Source organism: Capsicum annuum, chromosome 11, assembly GCF_002878395.1.
Source record: "Capsicum annuum cultivar UCD-10X-F1 chromosome 11, UCD10Xv1.1, whole genome shotgun sequence".
NCBI classification, from domain to species: Eukaryota; Viridiplantae; Streptophyta; class Magnoliopsida; order Solanales; family Solanaceae; genus Capsicum; species Capsicum annuum.
The window spans coordinates 54,402,658-54,417,646 of record NC_061121.1 but is presented as its reverse complement, the minus strand read 5'-3'; positions in this window follow the sequence as shown (position 1 = coordinate 54,417,646).

Sequence of the window (14,989 nt, the reverse complement as noted above, 5' to 3'; positions counted from 1 at the left end):
TTATATATTAGAATTAATAATATTTTTTTACTATATTACCCTTAATTAATTATTATAAGTAATTAATATATTAGAATTAATAATATTTAATTTTAAAAATAGATATTTATGACGTTTGTTTCAGCTGCTTTAACCGTGATTTTACTATATCATCCCTAATTAATTATTATAAGTTATTTATTTATTAAAAAATTAATAATATTTAATTAAAAAATAGATGACATGTCTGCCTATATTACCCCTAATTACTTCGTGATTTACTATATTACCCCTAATTAATTATTATAAGTCATTTATTTATTAGAATTAATAGTATTTTTTTTACTATATTATCCCTAATTAATTATTATAAGTCATTTATATATTAGAATTAATAATATTTAATTAAATCTGTTTACATTTATGTTTATATCTCATCAATATTAAATTTTAGTGCTAAAAAATATTTATAGTATTGGGCCCGTGCTGACACGGGCTATGCACCTCTAGTTTTGAATACAAATGATAAAATTTACTTTATCACTTTTTGATATAATAAACTTTTAACACTTTGAAAAATACATTGAGATGAATACTACTGACTCGAGAAAATTAAAGAAAAGGTGTCCTTTCAGTCTTGAATGAATGTTGATGACATCGATCAACTTAAAGAATATAATTAAGAAACTCGATTAAGTTAATTATGAACTTAATTAATATTTTTAAAACTTTTTAATCTTTTTAAAAATATAAATCAACCTACACGTCTCTCCTCTCCAAATCAACCATCTCTCTCCTCTCTCCCCTCTCTCTCGACAGTTTCTCTCAAACTTCTCCCAACCAACAGTTCTGCAAATTTCTCCCTTCAATCCCTAGCAACTTCAACCTTGACGATAAATAGTTGAGTTTTGAGTTTCTTTTCGACTTTCAACCGTCAATCGACGTGAAAGCATTGCTCTCTAGCGAGAACAACTTCTAGTTCTTCATCGTCCCTTTTCGTCTTTCATAGGTAAAAAAATAAGGCTTTTTAGTTATGAAAAAAAAGAGAAACTTGACCCAACATCACTTCTAATATTGGTTAACAATTTCAATATTTATTGCTTAAATTTGAAATGGAGACTGAAGAAAATCCTAATTTGTGGTATTTCTTCTCTTCTCTTTTCGGAGTGAAATATAATTTTTGTTGTTATTGTAGTTCTTGTTGTCGAACTGTTGATTTGATTTGTTAGTGTTTGTTGTATTTTTTGAAGTTTGTTTTTTGTTGTTTGTATTTGTACAAACAAAACAACAATGTTGGTGTTTTTTATCACTGTTGATGTTCTTGGTGTGTGCGTGTTGTGTTGGTGTTGCTGGGTTGATTTGTTGTTGTTCTTGGTAAAAATGGTGTATTTAATATTAAATGGTGATACTGCTATTGTTCTATTGAACAAAATCTTACTACTGGTTTATTTTTCTGCAACAGATTAACCATCTGATGCACAGATGAACCATCTGATGCAACAGATGAACCATCTAATGTAACAAATAATAGATGAACCATCTGTTGGATGAAATCCAATCAACTATTTCAATAGATGACATGTCCAAGACTTTGATCTTCCAACAGATCATTCATCTGTTGCGACAGCTGACCCTTCTGTTGAACTGTTTGATACCAGTTCCAACAGACCAGTCATCTATTTCAATAGATGAGTGATTTACTGGAATAAATCACAACAGTATTGAAACTATTTTTATTGTTTCCAATAGAATATTCATCTGTTGCAACATGTTAGTTATATATTGCAACATATAACTCACATGTTACAACAGATGAGTGATCTGTTGGATATGTTATTTTACTGTGTTGTACTTGTTAGATTAACTGTTATTTTTCTTAACGATGCATTAATTAATTATATATTTTTTTATTTTCCTACTATTTTTAGAGAATATGGCTAAAAAAAGAGAAGTTGAATCAAGTCCAAGTAAAGGAATAAGTGAAGTAGCTAGGCTACATCTACCACACTATAAGCTTGCTTTACAAACGATATCTTAATTGGAAGCAAAAGAAAATGAACATGGGAATGAAGAAAGTTTCAAAAGAAATAATCCAAATGCTAATAGCCCTTCCACTGAAGAGTTGGTCAAAACCTTCAGCATTGATAGTTATCCAGTAAGAATGCAGTGCGATAGTGCCACAGATTTAACTAATGATTTCGTCGTAAATTCAGCCATGGGAAAATCTTTTGATACCTTCAGAAAAATACTTTGAGACCAAAAGTTGGATGCTTATTTTAGTGATAACTGCTTTGGGCAAAATCTTGATTTTTTGGAGGACAACAATGCTCATTTTCAAATGACCATGGTATATGATCTTCTCAGGCGTAGGTTTATGCATAAAACTAAGATAAGATGGATGAGGTGTGGATAAGTTACTGTGGCATGCCTATTTGTTTTGATTGGAAGGAGTTTGTCATAGTCACTGGACTAAAATGTTACCCTCCTTCTCAATCTATACCTATTCTAACAAAGAAAAAGCACCCCTCACACTAAAAAAGGCAAAGGCAAGTCAAATGATAGTGATGACTTGTTGTCCCTTGTTGGTCCAAGCTTCAAAAAAAAAAATTTGATAGAAGCGTTGAAAGGTAAAAGTCTTTCAAAGAAGCACAAGCAATCATTGTGCTTGGTTTGGTTTGTACATAATATTCTTTGAGCAAGAGACGTTAACAACAATATACCAGCTGGTTTAATAAAGCTTTCCGAGGATCTTGGGGCATTTAACAACTATCCTTGGGGTTATGAAAGCTTCAAAATGACTATCAAATAGTTGTTGACTCCGTTAACGTCAAAGATAGTCAACTTATATGGATTTTCATGGGCTTTCATGATACATATTTCTTTTATTATGATTTATTTATTAAATAATGCTTTTGATCCATTGACGTTATTTTATAGGCTTAGGCATTTGAAACAATTCCTTATTTGAGACAACAAGTGAACAACCAAGAAGAAGTTTCATGTCCAAGAATTCTGAGATGGTTTTCAGCCAAAACTGATAAAAAATAAATTTGTTTGATCTCTTCAACCCCTCGAAAGTAGCAGTAAGTCTAATTTTAATTAAGTTTTAATTTTAATTAATGACCTTTTTAAATGATTTAATCATAATTCTAATATATGTACTGATTTATTTTAAATTATGCATCTGTGGCTTGTTTCGATTAATCGAGAGTTGATGATGCCATTTTTTCTTACTTTACATTCTGTGCAAACTTTATCGGACCCTAAGGTCATTGATATAATAAAAATAAAATTGTTTGGAGCAACAACCATCACAAAAAAAATAATTTTGGAGGGCGAGCTTGTTATTGTTGATGGTGTTAGTGGTGATGGAGCTGGTAGTGAAAGTAGTGCTTCTATTGGGGATAATGATGCTCCGCTTGCAGTTTTTGAAATAACAAACTATTATGATTATGATCATACTGATTTTACAGATTTTACCTTTCCTATCAAATGTTCTGCATGCAAATGTCAAAACTGCAAGGCAAAACATAATGGAGTGATTAATGCTATGAATACATTATCTTCTTCTATAAAGGAAATGACATCTAAGAGGGGTGTCATTCCATCAAAGAGGATTTCATATCCATACACTTTATTAGAGATTAAGACGGCTAATAGGAGAAGGAAATAAATTTCCAAGGCATCATCAAGCATCGATAAAAATAAAATCGCAACTCCTCTATGTTTGTCTTGCACTTTTGAGAAATGTACAAGGGCCACAAGAGAGTAATATGAGCTGAAAAAGGTTAATATTTATCATCTGTTTCAATCAACAAACAGACTACATATCAGCTTCAACAGATGACACATCTATTAAAAATTATCAAATATATATATACATATATATATATATATATATATCAGTTTCAATAGATGACTAACCTATTGCATCAGATGCATTATCTATTGCAATATATGTCTCATCTATTTTAGAAAACCAAACAGGTGTTCCGACTATTTTAATTTATCCTAATAGATGACCTATATGTTACAATAGATGAGTCATCTGTTGGGACAAATTAAATCAAGACTTCCTACTGTTTTAGTTTGTTCTAACAGATGAGTCATATGTTGCAACAGATGCGTCATTTATTAAAAATTATCATACAAGTCTTCCTCTTATTTTAATTTATCCAATAGATGACCCATCCGTTATAACAGATGGGTCATTTGTTGCAACAGATGGGTCATCTGTTGGGATAAATTAAAACAAGAGGAAGATCTATTTGATTTCCTCTAGCAGATGAGTTATCTTTTTTCATTTTTTATATCTCTGTGATTAGCATTGATAATTTTGGCTTTCTAGGTGGATGTCATAGTAGAAGCTATTGTGAATAACATAATATCACAGTTGATAATCCATCAATTGCTTCCAAAGAGGAAGAAAAAGTGAAGCCTATCAGTCTGGAAAAATGGAAGAATTATCCATTTGAAGGGTCAATATCTCAGATAAAGCTGTAAAAAACTAACAAAGTTGATCAACGACTATTCAAAATGAATTGCCGATGGACTGTTAAAGCTTCATGCCTGAAGGTACATAAATTATTTTTAAAAATATTGATTTATATAATTCTTCTTGTAAAAACATGACATTAACACATATAAATCATACAGAAAATAAAATGACGAACACTACAAAGTGAACTAATCGGGTCTTGGTTTTGATATATTCGATTTTGTTGTTGCACTTCTCAGAATGAAGAATTAGTTCTATTTGGTGTCACATCACCAAACTTGCTGGAATGATGAGGTTTAAATGTCATATATCTTACTATAATACTATATTTAATTATATCAGTTTATTACTTTTATTATTACGTAATCTGAAATGTTTGATAATATGTACAGCACATTGATGCCATTTTTTACTGCCTCCAAAAAAGGCCAAGTAGCAAACATAACAATAATACGATTACACGATAGTCAATTATTTGTACAAAGTTTACATCAATAATGCCTACGATAGGTATTGTCAACAATAGTCGAAAGTTTTCTGAGTTGAGGAATGCTTAATCAACATCATCAAAGGTTTTAACATTCCAGCTGATTTATCTTGGCATTTGATCGACAAAGTGTACATTCCAATCAATTATGGTGATGAATTTCTGTCGCCATTCTAAAAGAGAGGCGCATCCGCGTTTATGACTCAATGTCGGGAAGAAGACGTTTTGAGCCATCATCTGAGACATAAAAGCTGGCCAAAATATTACCTACTTACCTTGATATAAGTGGCTTTTTAGATCAAAAGATTCGTATTGATTGGTTGACGATTGAAGCATACCGGGATAAAATGGGTACTCCGTTTGACATAAAATATATTGAAGGAATTGCTCAAAAATTTAGTGGTAGCCTGTAAGTATCATGATTTAGTTTTATTTCATAAATTTCATAACTCTTACATTAATTGCAAGATATGTATTATCTGATTTTTACAAATGTAGGAATTGCGGTTTTTTTATTGCCGCTTACACTGAGTATTTGAGCGATAAATTACAAGTACCAAATGATGGACTTAATGCCGGATTACTCCATAAAAGATATGCTATTCTTTTATTGAAAAATGGGGAAGCGAAGGCTCAGAAATCATATGTAAGCGACATTAAAGATCCACGACCACCAAAGCCGAATTCCATAGCAATGGATGAAGAACGTCTTGTTAATATTGAGTAGATCTTTATAGCTTGAGTCTGTCAAAATAATAAACTCTCCTTAGGAATTGTTGGCTTCAAAATTTAAATTGTAAATATCGACCTTCAAAAGTCTATTTTTCATTCAACACTTTTGCTGACAAGTGATTCATCATGTCACTTTGCTTCAACAATCTAGGGAACAAGTCCAATAGTGGCTGCATCTTGGTAAAAAAATTGTCCTCCTTGAAGACAGTTAAGTTGTAGTCTTAAACCTTCATTTTTTCGTCCTCGAGTAGTATCTCATGAGCCACAAACTGTTTCACGTCCAGGTTCATGACTCAAGAATTCTTTTTGCCCTGATCCAGTCCATACCGTGTGAATATAGCCTCTTTTCTTTAACATAATCAGTCATATCTTAATCCCATTTGAACGTAAAAACTAACAAATCAAATCTCGAGCCACCAGGATTTATCGCTAGCTCAGTGAGATTATTGTACCTATTCTTTAAATTATTGTAGAAGTTAAGGTCCATTATCCTATCGCCAAATCATAAGCATCTATGTACTCTAATTGCCTGCCCCTCATGAGGCAGAAAATTTCATTAACATACTGTGATATAAGAAGACAATTTTTAAATAGGTCAGTAATTTAAAAAAAAACAAAGTGGAAAGATGAAATTGATGGTCCATCAGTTGCAAAGGAATCTATTAACAAATTATCCATCTAATGCAACTTATGCAACAGATGGATAATCTGTTGCAACAGATGAACCACCAGTTACACCGACTACCCAGCTGTTGTAATAAATGACTCATTTGTTGTGTAGCTTCTCTGAACCTGTGTTAACAGATTACCCAACATGTTGCAACTTTTACAACAACTGGGTAATTTGTTAAAAGATGACTTAGAATGTAAGAAATGAAGTAGATTAAAAGGTTAGATTATGAAAAGTAAACTTACTGTGTCCACCTACCACTCCCTCATATTGTCATATTCTTGAAGTTTTGAGAGGAAAAAGCATTCATGGTGAAGCTTTTTGCTGGATGCTTGGATTTTATGTACTTTATCAGATCATCCTTTGATTTGATGTCAAGTTGTACATATATGTCCACCTTCTTAAATGGTCCCTGAACTTCATCAACTTTTGGAGGATGAGGAGTTGTAATTTTTTTATTTCCTATTTAAGAGTATACGTCTAATTGCTTTTTTCTTCTTCCTAACCTTCACTATAGGAGTGTATGGCTCTTTTACCTTCTTGGATGGTATGACACCCCTATTGGATTTTAATTCCTCAACAGTATCAGTGAGAGGATTTATTTTTTTAAAGAGTTGATCCTATCTGTCCATGCATTGTTTGCATTTGCAAAGAGAACATGAGCTTGAAGAAGGGGTGAGAGAGACCACTGTATGGGGGTGATTTCAAACATATTTATTTTTTCTTGAGCATCAAATGCTCATCATCATGACTGGTAGCAACATCAGCATGGCTGCCACCAACATCAACAACTCCATTAGCAACACCCCCATGAGCAACAGCCAAATCTGTTACAGCAGGTTGGTCATGAAGAGTCTCAACATGAGGCTGACCTTGCCTAACTACTCTTCTTATGGCTGTTTCTCCAGCCAATTCCTTATTTATTAACTTCACCATTGGGTATGCTATTGTATGAACAAAACCTAGAGTAATAAAGGAATTCATCCCCAACTCTTGTCGAGTAGGTACAAGCCATGGATGCACAACCTATAAATAAAAGTAGATACATTTAAATCAAATAATAATTAAAGTCAATTGGGTAATATGTTAACACAAACAACTTATGTAACAGATGATATTTCTGGTACAACAGATAACTTATCCATTGTAATAGATTAACCATCTCTTGTATCAGATTATCCATCTGTTGCATAATTTGTTGTAGATGGGTAATCTGTTAAGTCACGTTCAGAGAACCAAAGCAACAGATGGGTAATCTGTTGCAAAATATGAATTGTCTATCATAATAGATTACCCATATATTGCACTAGTTATTGTAGACCGGTAATCTATTAAGACAAATTATAACAGATGAACCATCTGTTGCAACAAATGGCCTATCTGTTTTAATATCTTTCTTTGAGTCAAATTATTGTACGTTAAAAAAGACTTACTGCATCATCAAAAGGGTTAAATACTTACTGCATCATCCGAAGGGTTAAAGAGATCAACCTCCTTGATTTTTGTTTTTCTTTTTGTGGCCAACCACCTAAGGATCCTTGGATGAGAAACCTCATTCGGGTAATCCTTGACCTGCTTTCGGAGGTGAGGAATGACTTCAAATGCCCAAACCTAAAAAATGTCAACAAAAAGTAAACAAAAAAGTTATAATAATTATTCAATATAAATTAATGCAACAGTAAACAAATAATGATCAAATTTACCATGAAAGCCCATGAAAAACCGTATAAGCTGATCATCTTTGGGGATATTTTTGTTAATAGATATTTGGCAGTCAACTTGTATTTGTCATATCCTAAAGGATAAATGTTGCATTTATCCAAATCTTGAGCAAGCACCAACAAATCATCTTCTATGATTTTGTTGATGCCTCTTTCTAGTATAACAGAATGGATAAACTAAACTAAGCATAATTGCTCCCTGTACTTCTTTGGTATGTATTTATTCTTGAGATATTCTATCAACATTTGGGCTTTGTAGACACGTCCAACAACCCATTTATTTTTTTGTTGCCTTTGTTGGTTTTGGTGGGTGGTCTCTTAGACAATGTCTTGCCTTTATTTGATGGTGGTGGTTTGGGTGTCCTTCTTGCCTTGGATTTTTTGATGGGTGTAACCTTAAGGATAGGTTCTCCTGGTTGATGGCATCTCAAGCCAGTCACTATGGCAAACTCTTTCATGCCAAAACAAATTGGCATGCCACAGTAGTTAATCCAGATCTCATCCATCTTTTTCCCCTTCAAATCTTTACCATCATCCACGTACTTGGTTCTGCGCTTGAGAAGACCATATACCATGCTCATTTGGAAGTGGGAACTGTTGTCCTCAGGCAGGTTAATAAAGTATGAAAAGAAACTGGACCTAAAAAAATCCTCTAGTTTTTCCTTCCTCATAATATTTTGAAAATCATCAAAATGTTTTCCCATAAGAGATTTAACTATAAAATCACAAGTTAAATTTGCAGAGTTATCTATCGGCATCTCAACTTGAAACCTATCAATACTAGTAGTTTTAACAGGATCATGCTAGGACTTCGAACTTAATTCACGTCCCATTGATGATGCATTATCATTATCTTTCTCATTCTCTTTGGAAGATCCATCTTTTTCCTCACTTTCTACTTTCTTCTCTTTTTCTTTATCTTCATCTTCTTCCTCCTCACTTTTATTTTCCCCACCATCCTTGACAGAACTTTCTCCACCTCCCTCAATATCATTTTTCTTAGCTTTACCATCTTCCTCAATTTTGTTTTCTTACATTTTTTCAGCTTTACTTTGTCCTGAAATAAATTGTTCAGGAATTTTCTCCGAATCTATCTGTATTTTAGTCTTTTTTATTAGTTGGTCAGAAGTTGATCCGCTTTCACTTTCTTTTTTTTGGGAGACATATTTTACCTACAAACAAGAGAAAAACAAAAAAAAATGTTACAATTGATATTTGGATAATTTTAAATAAAAGGTAACATAAAATTCAATAAATACAACACACTACAAAAAATATTCGAACAAATGACCCATTTATTGGAATAGATGACCCATCTGTTGCAACAGATGAACAACCTATTGTAACAGATAGGTCTTCTGTTGGAAGAAATCAAAATGGTCTTGCTACTAGTTTATTTAATACCAACAACGACATCTGTTGCAACAAATAGGTAATCAGTTGGAAGAGCTATTTTGTTTTATTCCAACAGCTAAAAATCTGTTGAAATGGATGGGAAATCATTTAGAAGACCTATTTTAATATCTTCCAATAGATGTTCCACCTGTTGCAACAGGTGGGTCATCTCTTGAAAGTTATCAAAATAGGTACCAGTTCTGTTTTGATAACTTTTAATAGATGACCCATCTTTTGCAATAGATGGATAATTTATTGGATGAAATTAAATCAGGTCTTCCACATTTGCATCAGATATGTAATCTGTTGGGCAATATAATACCCCAATACCACCAACACCACCAATACTAACACCACCACCACCACTACCACCACCACCACCAATTCCACCACCAACACCACCAATACTATTGACACCAACACCAACACCACCAATATCAACACTACCAACACTTACACCAATAGCACAATCAATATCAACATCACCAGCACCAATACCATAAACACCAACACCACTATTAATAGCAACACGACCAACACCAACACCAACACCAACACCAATACCAATACCACAAATACCACCACCACCACTAATACCAACTCCACCAACACCAACACCACCAATACCAATACCAACACCACTAATACCAGCACCAACACCACCACTACCAATACCAACACTACCACTGCCAATATCAACACCACCAATACTACTACCACCACCAATACCAGCACCACCAATACCACCATTAATACCAACGCTACTAACACCAACAAAACGATCACCATCAACAATAACATTAACAAAATAAAATTAAATAAAAAAACCAATAACAAACAAAACAAACAACACCAATAGAGCTAACACCACTACCAACAGCCACCAATAACACCACAAAAACCATCCCACAACACTACGTCAGTCAACAAAATATTGCAATAAAAATTAGGATTTTTTTAGGTTCTTTCTACATTTTTAACATCAAAACTCAAAGTTGTTAATCCATTCTCGAAGATAATACAAATAAAAGTCTTCTTTTTTCATCAATAAATAAAAATCCCTAATTTTTGAAAAAATAATAAATATAGAACACTTCTCAAACCCTGTTACTTGCAAAGAGAGAGAAAATAACTAATACAAGCAAGAAAGAAGTTGAAAATAACAAATATATGGTCGAAAATTGAAAAAAATTGATCTGTTGTGAAGGGTTGAGCATTCTATTGAGTAGTTATTATTTGTATTGTAGAGAGAGAAAGAGATTTAAAAAGATGAAACGTTTTTCCCAACTGAATGAAATGATTTGAAAAATGATTGACCCTTTACATTTTTATTATGCATTAATTACGGGTTGATTTTTATTTTGAAAAAGAATCACAAATTTTGAAAATGTTAATTTGGTCCGAATTGATCTTAGATTATCTTAATTAATTTTTTAAAAGAGATAAATTTTAAGTGTTTGATAATAAATAAATTAATTTCACTAATATTAGTTTTTAGTTATTAAGTTCAATTAGAACTTTAATGAATTTAATAGTAATTTTAATATCAATTACATGTCTATATCTGTTTAATAATTTCTAACAAGTAAAAACATCTATTCCAACATATTACTCAGCTGTTGCCACAGATTAGTAGTATGTTGGAAATGACCAAATAGATAATATAATCTGTTGCAACAGATGAGTCATCTGTTGTAACAAATAAGTAATATGTAGGAAATGACCAAACAAATAAAACCAGTTGTTGCAATGGATAGATAAGTCATCTATTGCAACAGAGGAGTATATTCGTTTGATAATTTCCAACAGATATGTCATTTGTTGCAATATATTGATGATCTATTGTAATAGATGTCTATAATTATTCGATAATTTTCAACAGATGTTGTCATTTATTGCAAAAAGGTTAGTCCTCTATTTATTGAAATAAAGCTATTATTTGTAATAGCTAAATTGATTTAGCTGGAATTAAAGATGATTATGTAATTGCAATAGTTGATCATGTAACTGCAATAATTTCAAGTGAAATTGGCCAATTGATAACTCTACTTAGGACGAGCACAATAGTTGATCAGATAATTGATATGAGATCAATCGAAATTATAGTTCAAACTTATCAACTCGTCCTTAATCATAGCTAAATCAATTTAGTCATTTCAAATAATGGCTTGATTTGAATCATTTTATGGTCAATTGGTAACTCTACTCAGGATGAACACAATAGCTGATCATGTAACTGCAATGAGATCAATAGAAATTATAGTTCAAATTATCAACTCATGCTTATTCACAGCTAAATAAATTTAGCCATTTCAAATAATGGCTTGATTTGAATCATTTTAAGTGAAATTGGTCAATTGATAACTCTACCCAGGACGAATACAATAGTTGATCATGTAAGTGCAATGAGATCAATTAAATTATAGTTTAACTTATCAAATCATCCTTAATCATAGATAAATCAATTTAGTCATTTCAAATAATGACTTGATTTGTATCATTTCATGAAGAATTGGTCAATTGATAACTCTACTCAGGACTAATACAATAGTTGATCGTGTAATTGCAATGAGATCAATTGAAATTATAGTTGAACTTATCAAATCATCTTTAATTATAGCTAAATCAATTTAGAGATTTCAAATAATGACTTGATTTGAATAAACAGATGACTAACCTATTGCAACAGATGACACATCTGTTGAAATTTATCAAATAATTATAGACATCTATTAAAACAGATGTTTGACCTGTTGTAATAGATAACTTATCTATTGGAAATTATCAAACAAAAATTGACATCTATTTCAATAGATGACTTATCAGTTATAAATTATCAAATAGATGTTGTTATCTATTGCGATAGATAACTTATATGTTAGAAATTATCAAGTAGATATTGACATTTATTGTAACAGATGACTAAGCTTATGGACGATCTTTTTTTTATTTTAAAGTAATTTTCTATCCAAAATAAATAAGAAAAAATACTAAGGAGGTCAAACATTTTTTGAATAACTCAAAAATCTCCTTCTTGTGTTTTCTTAACTTGTCTTTTCAATATCACCTACACCGTCTCCTCTTTCTCCTCAAAGTGTTCACCACCATAAATTAATAAATATTTAAACCCATATCTAGAATTCTCTCTCCTTCAACCATAAACTAATCCTCTCTCTTCTTTCTTTTTCTCTCCTCTTTAGGGTGATCCCAATCGTCTCCTCTTTTTTTCTCCTTTTTCTCCTGAGGATCCTTTCGGATCTCATTCAATCTATGTATTTTCTCCTCATTTTCCTGAAATTGATGTTTTAATTCCTTTGCTTTTGACATGGCAGGTATGGTTCACTAATAAATCTGGGCTCTCTACTATTATTCTTGCCTTCTCATTTTTTCTTTACCTGTTTCATCAATTTTTTCATGATTTCTTTAACGAAATTGAAATTGTGTATATCATATTTTTATATTAGTTATCTAAATTAGTTATTTACATCTGTTGTTTTTATTTATTTACCCATAACCCATATCCTACTTATTAAGAAAATTAAAGGAAAGGTGTTTTTTAAGTCTTGAATAAATGAACCATTATTTTTATTAAATAATAAAAAAAGTTATGAACCTTGAGTTATTCCAACAGATGGTTCATTTGTTCCAACAGATTGGTCATCTATTTGAAAATATTAAAACTTGGATTGAGTTCTTACAACAGATGACCCATTTGTTGCAACAAATTGGTTATCTATTCAGAGAACTTAAAAAGCCTTATTGGAAGTATCGATGTTGTTTGTTCCTTTGTTGTTGATGCTGTTATTGATGTTGTTGTTGGTATTGGTGTTGGTGATGTTGCTATTGGTGGTATTGGTGTTGCAATACGTGGAACATATGATAGAAGATATTAAAATTGGTCTAGTAATGTATTCCCTATCTGTTGCAACTGATGAATCACTCGGTGGAATAAATAAAAATAGTTCTTCTAAGAGATGACTCATCTGTTGCAACAGATTGAGTACCTGTTGGAAGTAATCAAACTAGCAGCATGACTATCTTGATTTCTTCCAACAGCTAACCCATCTGTTGCAACCAATGGGTTATCTGTTATAATGGATTGGTCATCTATTCCAACAGATAGGTCGTCTATTGGAATTTTTTTATAGTATGTTGTATTTATTGAATTTTGTGTTACCATTTTTTTTTAAATTATGCAGACATCAATTGTAATCTTTTTTTCTCTCTTGTTTATAGGTAAAATATGTCTCCCAAAAGAAAAAAAAAGTGAAAGTGGATCAACTTTTTCCCGACCAGCATAAAAGACTAGAGTAAAGATGGGTTCGGAGGAATAAACTACTTGCAAATAGAACCAATTCACATGTGGGAGATATGTATTACTAATCATGTTATCGTGAAAACACACATAGAATATAATGATTTTGTGAATGTGTTTTTTTTTTACCGATTAGGCATTGATCATTCAAATAAGATATTGCATTTTATAGTTAAGTTTGATAGATCAGAACTGATAAGGCTGAGGGACCTAGTAGGTTGTGTCGATACTTTGTTACAGTTTAGTGGTGATTTTGCTAATGTTTGTGTCAAATTTGGAGAAGGGATCAAGTTTCGGTGGTAGTGTAAGGTTTAATAGTGATTGGATTGATTTTAAGGGTTCAATGGACTTTTGAAAGGCCTCTGAAGCCTCTCACTATGACAAACAAGAATGAAAATCAATATAGTTATTACCCTGGTTCAAATTTATGGGGATGGTTTGTTCGGGGTGATCATTATACAACAAAAAGTACTTGGGAGAATATCCGCATGAGAAGGGGGATCTGCTGAAGGTTATCTGTAACGACCTAAAAATTTAATGAAATATGTGAATTTTATGATTTTATATGTTTTGACTATTTTAACCCTCTCCGTAGTTGTATTATGGTATTTCTAGGGTATGGGAGTGATTGTCATAATTTTTGATATATTTTGGTATAATTTATGCAATATTGTGGTTTTTGATGGCTTCGAGAGCGTTATTTTGGACTTACATGAATATCTTTTGATCCGTATGACAGATGGATGAATGAACTGCACCAATAACTCTGGAATATTTATTTTAGGGTGGGTAAATATTTGATTCGGGTAAGCTCATTTCGACCTAATGGTCGGAAAGTTGGAAAATTAGAAATATGGGTGTGGGACTACATTTGATCGAAACGACATCGGATGGAAATACGACTTTGCCAGTAGATCCAGAATATTGATTTTAGGATGTTAGCATGTTTGGTATGATATTATGGCTTTTAAATCTCATTTCGACCCTCAGTTTGGAAAATTGTGATTTCGGATTTCGGGGGTCAATTTTGTAAAAATGATATTTTTTTTGAAAATCTGATATCACCATCATGTTCGAAATGTCGAATCTAGTGTGGGGTCATTGTTCGTTTGCATATATCAGACTTCAAACGAATCTCGGGCTCCTTGATGAATTCCGAATTGACTTAAAAAGAAAAAAAACCCAGCTTTTC